We start from the raw sequence: 9,443 nt of genomic DNA on the forward strand, positions 1-9,443 counted from the left end.
AATCTCTCTTCCATTGAGCGCCCTCTTCACAAATGTCTATGAGGACTTGGTCCAACCTTTGATCAAAGTTGACCCTTCTAGTGTAAGGGTGTTCATCTCCTTGCATCATGGGCAAGTTGAATGCCAACCTCACATTTTCCGGACTAAAATCTAAGTATTTCCCCCGAACCATTGTAAGCCAATTCTTTGGGTTCGGGTTCACACTTTGATCATGGTTCTTGGTGATCCATGCATTGGCATAGAATTCTTGAACCATTAAGATTCCGACTTGTTGAATGGGGTTGGTAAAAACTTCCCAACCTCTTCTTCGGATCTCATGTCGGATCTCTGGATATTCACTCTTTTTGAGTTTGAAAGGGACTTCGGGGATCACCTTCTTCATGGCCACAACTTCATAGAAGTGGTCTTGATGCACCCTTGAGATGAATCTCTCCATTTCCCATGACTCGGAGGAGGAGGCTTTTGCCTTCCCTTTCCTCTTTCTAGAGGTATCTCCGGCCTTAGATGCCATAAATAGTTATGGAAAAACAAAAAGCAATGCTTTTACCACACCAAACTTAGATGGTTTGCTCGTCCTCGAGAAAAAGAAGAAAAAAGAGAGTAGAAGAAGAAGAAATAGCGGAGATGGAGGTGACTTTGTGGTTCGGCCAATGGGGAGAAGTAGTGTTTAGGTTGTGTGAAAATGAAGGAGTGAAGATGGATTTATATAGGAGTGGAGAGAGGGGTATGGTTCGGTCATGTAAGGGTGGGTTTGGGGGGGAAAGTGGTTTGAATTTGAATGGTGAGGTAGGTGGGGTTTTATGAAGGATGGATGTGAGTGTTGAAGAGAAAGATGGGATTTGATAGGTGAGGGATTTTTTTGGGGAAGAAGTGTTGAGGTGATTGGTGAATGGGTGAAGAAGAGAGAGAGTGGTGGGGTAGGTGGGGATCCTGTGGGGTCCACAGATCCTGAGGTGTCAAGGAAAATTCATCCCTGCACCAAGTGGCGAGCGAAAATGCTCTTTATGCCAATTCTGGCGTTAAACGCCGGGCTGGTGCCCATTTCTGGCGTTTAACACCAGCTTCTTGCCCTTTCCTGGCGTTTAACGCCAGTCTGGTGCCCCTTTCTGGCGTTAAACGCCCAGAATGGTGCCAGACTGGGCGTTAAACGCCCATTTGCTGCCCTTACTGGCGTTTAGACGCAGCAAGGTTTCCCTCCAAGGTGTGCTGTTTTTCTTTCTGTTTTTCATTCTATTTTTGCTTTTTCAATTGATTTTGTGAATTTCCATGATCATCAACCTACAAAAAATATAAAATAACAAAGGAAAATAGATAAATATAACATTGGGTTGCCTCCTAACAAGCGCTTCTTTAATGTCAGTAGCTTGACAGTGGGCTCTCATGGAACCTCACAGATACTCAGAGCAATGTTGGAACCTGCCAACACCAAACTTAGAGTTTGAATGTGGGGGTTCAACACCAAACTTAGAATTTGGTTGTGGCCTCCCAACACCAAACTTAAAGTTTGACTGTGGGGGCTCTGTTTGACTCTGTTTTGAGAGAAGCTCTTCATGCTTCCTCTTCATGGTAACAGAGGGATATCCTTGAGCCTTAAACACATAGTATTCTTCATTCATTTGAATGATCAATTCTCCTCTGTCAACATCAATCACAGCCTTTGTTATGGCTAGGAAGGGTCTGCCAAGGATGATAGATTCCTCCACGCACTTCCCAGTCTCTAGGACTATGAAATCAGCAGGAATGTAATGGTCTTCAACCTTTACCAGAACATCCTCTACAAGTCCATAAGCTTGTTTTCTTGAATTGTCTGCCATCTCTAGTGAGATTCTTGCAGTTTGTACCTCAAAGATCCCTAGCTTCTCCATTACAGAGAGAGGTATGAGGTTTATGCTTGAGTCTAAGTCACATAGAGCCTTCTTAAAGGTCATGGTGCCTATGGTACAAGGTATTGAGAATTTTCCAGGGTCCTGTCTCTTTTGAGGTAATCTCTGCCTAGTCAAGTTATCCAGTTCTTTGGTGAGCAAAGGGGGTTCATCCTCCCAAGTCTCATTACCAAATAACTTGTCATTTAGCTTCATGATTGCTCCAAGGTATTTAGCAACTTGCTCTTCAGTGACATATTCGTCCTCTTCAGAGGAAGAATACTCATCAGAGCTCATGAATGGCAGAAGTAAATCCAATAGAATCTCTATGGTCTCAGTGTGAGCCTTAGATTCCCATGGTTCCTCATTAGGGAACTCATTGGAGGCCAGTGGACGTCCATTGAGGTCTTCCTCAGTGGTGATCACTGCCTCTTCCTCCTCTCCAAGTTCGACCATGAGGGTCATGTTAATGGCCTTGCATTCTCCTTTTGGATTCTCGTCTGTATTGCTTGGAAGAGTACTAGGAGGGAGTTCAGTAATTTTCTTGCTCAGTTGTCCCACTTGTGCCTCCAAATTCCTAATGGAGGACCTTGTTTCAGTTATAAAACTTTGAGTGGTTTTGATTAGATCAGAGACCATGGTTGCTAAGTCAGAATGGTTCTGCTTAGAATTCTCTGTCTGTTGCTGAGAAGATGATGGAAAAGGCTTGCCATTGCTAAACCTGTTTCTTCCACCATTATTGTTGTTGAAACCTTGTTGAGGTCTCTGTTGATCCTTCCATGAGAGATTTGGATGATTTCTCCATGAAGGATTATAGGTGTTTCCATAGGGTTCTCCCATGTAGTTCACCTCTTTTATTGAAGGGTTCTCAGGATCATAAGCTTCTTCTTCAGATGAAGCATCCTTAGTACTGCCTGGTGTAGCTTGCATTCCAGACAGACTTTGAGAGATCATATTGACTTGCTGAGTCAATATTTTGTTCTGAGCCAATATGGCATTCAGAGTATCAATCTCAAAAACTCCTTTCTTCTTATTCGTCTCATTGTTCACAGGATTCCTTTCAGAAGTGTACATGAATTGGTTATTTGTAACCATTTCAATCAGCTCTTGAGCTTCTGCAGGCGTCTTCTTCAGATGAAGAGATCCTTCAGCAGAGCTATCCAATGACATCTTGGACAGTTCAGACAGACCATCATAGAAGATACCTATGATGCTCCATTCAGAAAGCATGTCAGAGGGACACTTTCTGATCAATTGTTTGTATCTTTCCCAAGCTTCATAGAGGGATTCACCTTCCTTCTGTCTGAAGGTTTGGACTTCCACTCTAAGCGTACTCAATTTTTGAGGTGGAAAGAACTTTGCCAAGAAGGCATTGACTAGCATTTCCCAAGAGTTTAGGCTTTCTTTAGGTTGTGAGTCCAACCATATCCTAGCTCTGTCTCTTACAGCAAAAGGGAATTGCATAAGTCTGTAGACCTCAGGGTCAACCCCATTGGTCTTGACAGTGTCACAGATTTGCAAGAATTCAGCTAAAAACTGATGAGGATCTTCCAATGGAAGTCCATGGAACTTGCAATTCTGTTGCATTAGAGAAACTAATTGAGGCTTAAGCTCAAAGTTGTTTGCTCCAATGACAGGGATAGAGATGCTTCTCCCATAGAAGTCGGGAGTAGGTGCAGTAAAGTCACCCAGCACCTTCCTTGCATTGTTGGCATTGTTGTTGTTTTCGGCTGCCATGTCTTCTTCTTGTTTGAAGATTTCTGTTAGGTCCTCTACAGAGAGTTGTGCCTTAGCTTCTCTTAGCTTTCGCTTCAAGGTCCTTTCAGGTTCAGGGTCAGCCTCAACAAGAATGCTTTTGTCTTTGCTCCTGCTCATATGAAAGAGAAGAAAATAAGAAAATATAGAATCCTCTATGTCACAGTATAGAGATTCCTTGAGGTGTCAGAGGGAAAAAAAATAGAAGGAAGAAGTAGAAGAATTCGAACTTATCAAGAAAGATGGAGTTCGAATTGTGCATTAAGGAGGAGTGTTAGTCCATAAATAGAAGGATGTGAGAAGAAGGGAAGAAATTTTTGAAAATTAAGTAAAAGATTTTAAAATCATTTTGAAAATTACTAATTGATTTTCGAAAACTAAGAGTGGAAAAGAAATCAAGTGATTTTTGAAAAAGATTTTGAAATTAGAAAGTAAAAAGATATGATTGAAAACTATTTTGAAAAAGATGTGATTAAAAAGATATGATTGAAAAGTTATGGTTTTAAAAAGATATGATTGAGAAGATATGATTTGAAAAACAATTTAAAAAGATTTTGATTTTGAAAATTAATGACTTGGCTAACAAGAAAAGATATGATTCAAACATTAAACCTTTCTCAACAGAAAAGGCAACATACTTGAAATGTTGAATCAAATCATTAATTGTTAGCAAGTATCTTTGAAAATGGAAAGAAATTGATTTTGAAAAAGATTTGATTGAAAAGATATGATTTGAAAAAGATTTGATTTTGAAAAAATTTTAAAAATTGAAAAAAATTTGAATTAAAAACAGAATCTTCCCTCTTGTGCCATCCTGGCGTTAAACGCCCAGAATGGTATACATTCTGGCGTTTAACGCCCAAAACACTACCCTTTTGGGCGTTAAATGCCCAACCAGGTATCCTGGCTGGCGTTTAAACGCCAGTTTTCCTTCCTCACTGGGCGTTTTGAACGCCCAGCTTTTTCTGTGTAATTCCTCTGTTGTATGTTCTGAATCTTCAATTCTCTGTATTATTGACTTGAAAAGACACAAATTAAAAATTTTTTTGGATTTTTAATAATGAGAAATAATCAAAATGAAACTAAGAATAAACAATGAATGCAGGACACCAAACTTAGAAGTTTGTATACTACTGACACTAACAAAATGAGAATGCATATGAGAAATAACAAAACACTCAAGACAAGAGAATTTAAAGATCAGAGCAAGGAAATCATCAAGAACAACTTGAAGATTAATGAAGACACATGCATGAATTCGAAAAATACAAGAAGAACAAAAACATGCAATTGACACCAAACTTAAAATGCGACACTAGACTCAACAAGAAACATACAATATTTTTGGTTTTTATGATTTTGTAAATTTTATTTTTGGATTTTTTGAAAATTAAGTGGAAAAGAAAATAAAGATATCAAAATTCTTAATGAGAATTCCAGGAATCATGCAATGTTAGTCTAAAGCTTCAGTCTAAAGGAATTAGACATGGCTAGCCAAGCTTCAGCAGGACATTACATTCAAGAGCTAAATTGATGAGAATCAATCAGCTTTGGTGATGATAAGAACATCACCTTGAAACACTAGAATTCATTCTTAAGAACTCTGAAGAAAAATACCTAAGCTAAGCAACAAGATGAACCGTCAGTTGTCCAAACTCGAAACAATCCCTGGCAACGGCGCCAAAAACTTGGTGCACGAAATTGGGATTCATTCTTTTCACAACTCAAACAGTCCCCGGTAATGGCTCCAAAAACTTGGTGCTCAATACCATGGTCTAAAAATAATTTCACAACTTCGCACAACTAACCAGCAAGTGCACTGGGTCGTCCAAGTAATAAACCTTACGCGAGTAAGGGTCGATCCCACGGAGATTGTTGGTATGAAGCAAGCTATGGTCATCTTGTAAATCTCAGTCAGGCAGATTCAAATGGTTATGGATGATTTATGAATAAAGCATAAAATAAAGATAGAGATACTTATGTAATTCATTGGTGAGAATTTCAGATAAGCATATGGAGATACTTTGTCCCTTCCGTCTCTCTGCTTTCCTACTGTCTTCATCCAATCCTTCTTACTCCTTTCCATGGCAAGCTGTATGTTGGGCATCACCGTTGTCAATGAAAATGTTAAACGTGCTCTGTCACAGCACGGCTAATCATCTGTCGGTTCTCAATCAGGTTGGAATAGAATTCATTGATTCTTTTGTGTTTGTCACTAATGCCCAACCTTCAGGAGTTTGAAGCTCGTCACAGTCATTCAATCCTTGAATCCTACTCAGAATACCACAGACAAGGTTTAGACCTTCCGGATTCTCTTGAATGCCGCTGGTGTACGAAATTGGGATCCAAGTTCTAACTATTTTGAGAGAAATCATTATTATGGCACTGGTTGAATTCACAACTCCGTTCAACTAACCAGCAAGTGTACTGGGTCATCCAAGTAATAAACCTTACGTGAGTAAGGGTCGATCCCACAGAGATTGTTGGTATGAAGCAAGCTATGGTCACCTTGTAAATCTCAGTTAGGCAGATTAGATTGGTTTATAGATTTTCGAATATTAATAATAAGAAGAAAATAAAAGGGATAGAACACTTATGCAGATTCATTGGTAGGAATTTCAGATAAGCATATGGAGATACTGTAAGGCTCAAGGACGCCTGCCCTCCTACTGCTTCAACTCAATCCTTCTTACTCCTTTCCATGGCAAGCTGTATGTAGGGCATCACCGTTGTCAGTGGCTACATCCCATCCTCTCAGTGAAAATGGTCCTCTGCGGCTGTCACTCGCATGGCTAATCATCTGTCGGTTCTCAATCAGGTTGGAATAGAATCCATTGATTCTTTTGCGCTTGTCATCACGCCCAGCCTTCAGGAGTTTGAAGCTCGTCACAGTCATTCAATCCCAGAATCCTACTTGGAATACCATAGACAAGGTTTAGACTTTCCGGATCCTCATGAATGCCGCCATCTATCTAGCTTATACCACGAAGATTCTGTTGGGAATCTAAGAGATACACATTCAAGCTCTGTTGCATGTAGAACGGAAGTGGTTGTCAATCACGTGCGTTCATAAGTGAGAATGATAGTGAGGGTTATCTAATCATCACATTCATCATGTTCTTGGGTGCGAATGAATATCTTGGAATAAGAATAAGAGAGAATTGAATGAAAGAAAATAGAACTGCATTAATACTTGAGGTACAGCAGAGCTCCACACCCTTAATCTATGGTGTGCAGAAACTCCACCGTTGAAAATACATAAGTGAAAGGTTCAGGCATGGCCGAATGGCCAGCCCCCTAAACGTGATCAATAGCCTCTTAGGATGATGAATAAAACAAAACTGAGACCAAAGATGTCTAATACAATAGTAAGAGGTCCTATATATACTAGACTAGTTACTAGGGTTTACATGAGTAAGTAATTGATGCATAAATCCACTTCCGGGGCCCACTTGGTGTATGCTTGGGCTGAGCTTGATCAATCCACGAGATGAGGCTTTTCTTGGAGTTGAACTCCGAGTTATGACGTGTTTTGGGCGTTCAACTCCGGATCATGACGTTTTTCTGGCGTTTAACTCCAGACAGCAGCATGTACTTGGCGTTCAACGCCAAGTTACGTCGTCAATTTCCGAATAAAGTATGGACTATTATATATTGCTGGAAAGCTCTGGATGTCTACTTTCCAACGCCGTTGAGAGCGCGCCAATTGGAGTTCTGTAGCTCCAGAAAATCTATTTCGAGTGCAGGGAGGTCAGATTCCAACAGCATCAGCAGTCCTTTTGTCAGCCTTTTTCAGAGTTTTGCTCAAATCCCTCAATTTCAGTCAGAATTTACCTGAAATCACAGAAAAATACACAAACTCATAGTAAAGTCCAGAAATGTGAATTTAACATAAAAACTAATGAAAACATCCCTAAAAGTAACTTGAACTTACTAAAAACTACCTAAAAACAATGCCAAAAAGCGTATAAATTATCTGCTCATCACAACACCAAACTTAAATTGTTGCTTGTCCCCAAGCAACTGAAAATCAATTAGGATAAAAAGAAGAGAATATACTATAAATTCCAGAATATCAATGAATATTAATTCTAATCAGATGAGCGGGACTTGTAGCTTTTTGCTTCTGAATAGTTTTGGCATCTCACTTTTTCCTTTGAGGTTTAGAATGATTGGCTTCTCTAGGAACTTAGAATTTCGGATAGTGTTATTGACTTTCCTAGTTAAGCATGTTGATTCTTGAACACAGCTACTAATGAGTCTTGGCCGTGGCCCTAAGCACTTTGTTTTCCAGTATTACCACCGGATACATAAATGCCACAGACACATAACTGGGTGAACCTTTTCAGATTGTGACTTAGCTTTGCTAGAGTCCCCAGTTAGTGGTGTCCAGAGCTCTTAAGCACACTCTTTTTACTTGGACCTTCATGACACAAGCACATGGTTAGGGACAGCTTGATTTAGCCGCTTAGGCCTGGATTTTATTTCCTTGGGCCCTCCTATCCATTGATGCTCAAAGCATTGGATCCTTTTTACCCTTGCCTTTTGGTTTTAAGGGCTATTGACTTTTTCTACTGCTCCTTCTTTTTCTATATACTCTTTTTTTTTTCGAATGCTTCTTCTTTTTCACTGCTTTTTCTTGCTTCAAGAATCAATTTCATGATTTTTCAGATCATCAATAACATTTCTCTTTGTTCATCATTCTTTCAAGAGCCAACAATTTTAACATTCATAAACAACAAGATCGAAAGACATATGCACTGTTCAAGCATTCATTCAGAAAACAAAAAGTATTGTCACCACATCAATATAATTAAACTAAATTCAAGAGCTATTTTCGAAATTTATGTACTTCTTGTTCTTTTGAATTAAAACATTTTTCTTTTAAGAGAGGTGAAGGATTAATGGATTTTATTCATAGCTTTAAGGCATGGTTACATACTAATGATCATGAAATAAAGACACAAAACATAGATAAACACAATAAAAACCGAAAAACAGAAATGAAATAAAGAACAAGGAATGAATCCACCTTTAGTGGCGTCTTCTTCTTGAAGGACCAATGATGTTCTTTAGCTCTTCTATGTCCCTTCCTTGCCTTTGTTGCTCCTCCCTCATTGCTCTTTGATCTTCTCTTATTTCTTGGAGAATGATGGTGTGCTCATGATGTTCCACCCTTAATTGTTCCACATTGTGACTCAAACCTTCTAAAGAAGTGTTGAGTTGCTCCCAATAGTTGTTTGGAGGAAAGTGCATCCCTTGAGGCATCTCAGGGATTTCTTGATGATGAGCTTCCTCATGCACCTCTTGAAAACCGTGAGGAGCTTCTCTTGCTTGCTCCATCCTTTTCTTGGTGATGGGCTTGTCTTCTTCAATGGAGACATCTCCTTCTATGATAACTCCAGCTGAGTAACATAGATGGCAAATAAGGTGAGGAAAAGCTAGCCGTGCCATTGGTGAGGGCTTGTCGGCTATTTTGTAGATTTCATTGGAGATGACCTCATGAACTTCTACTTCTTCTCCAATCATGATGCTATGAATCATGATGGCCCGATCCACAGTAACTTCAGATCGGTTGCTAGTAGGAATGATGGAGCGTTGAATGAACTCCAACCATCCTCTAGCTATAGGCTTGAGGTCCAATCTTCTTAGTTGGACTGGCTTGCCTTTGGAGTCTCTCTTCCACTGAGCTCCTTCCACACAAATGTCCATAAGGACTTGGTCCAACCTTTGATCAAAGTTGACCCTTCTAGTGTAGGGGCGTTCATCACCTTGCATCATAGGCAAGTGGAATGCTAACCTTACATTTTCCGGACTGAAATCCAA

The sequence above is a fragment of the Arachis stenosperma genome, chromosome 4 (assembly GCF_014773155.1).
Source record: "Arachis stenosperma cultivar V10309 chromosome 4, arast.V10309.gnm1.PFL2, whole genome shotgun sequence".
Classification (NCBI taxonomy): Eukaryota; Viridiplantae; Streptophyta; class Magnoliopsida; order Fabales; family Fabaceae; genus Arachis; species Arachis stenosperma.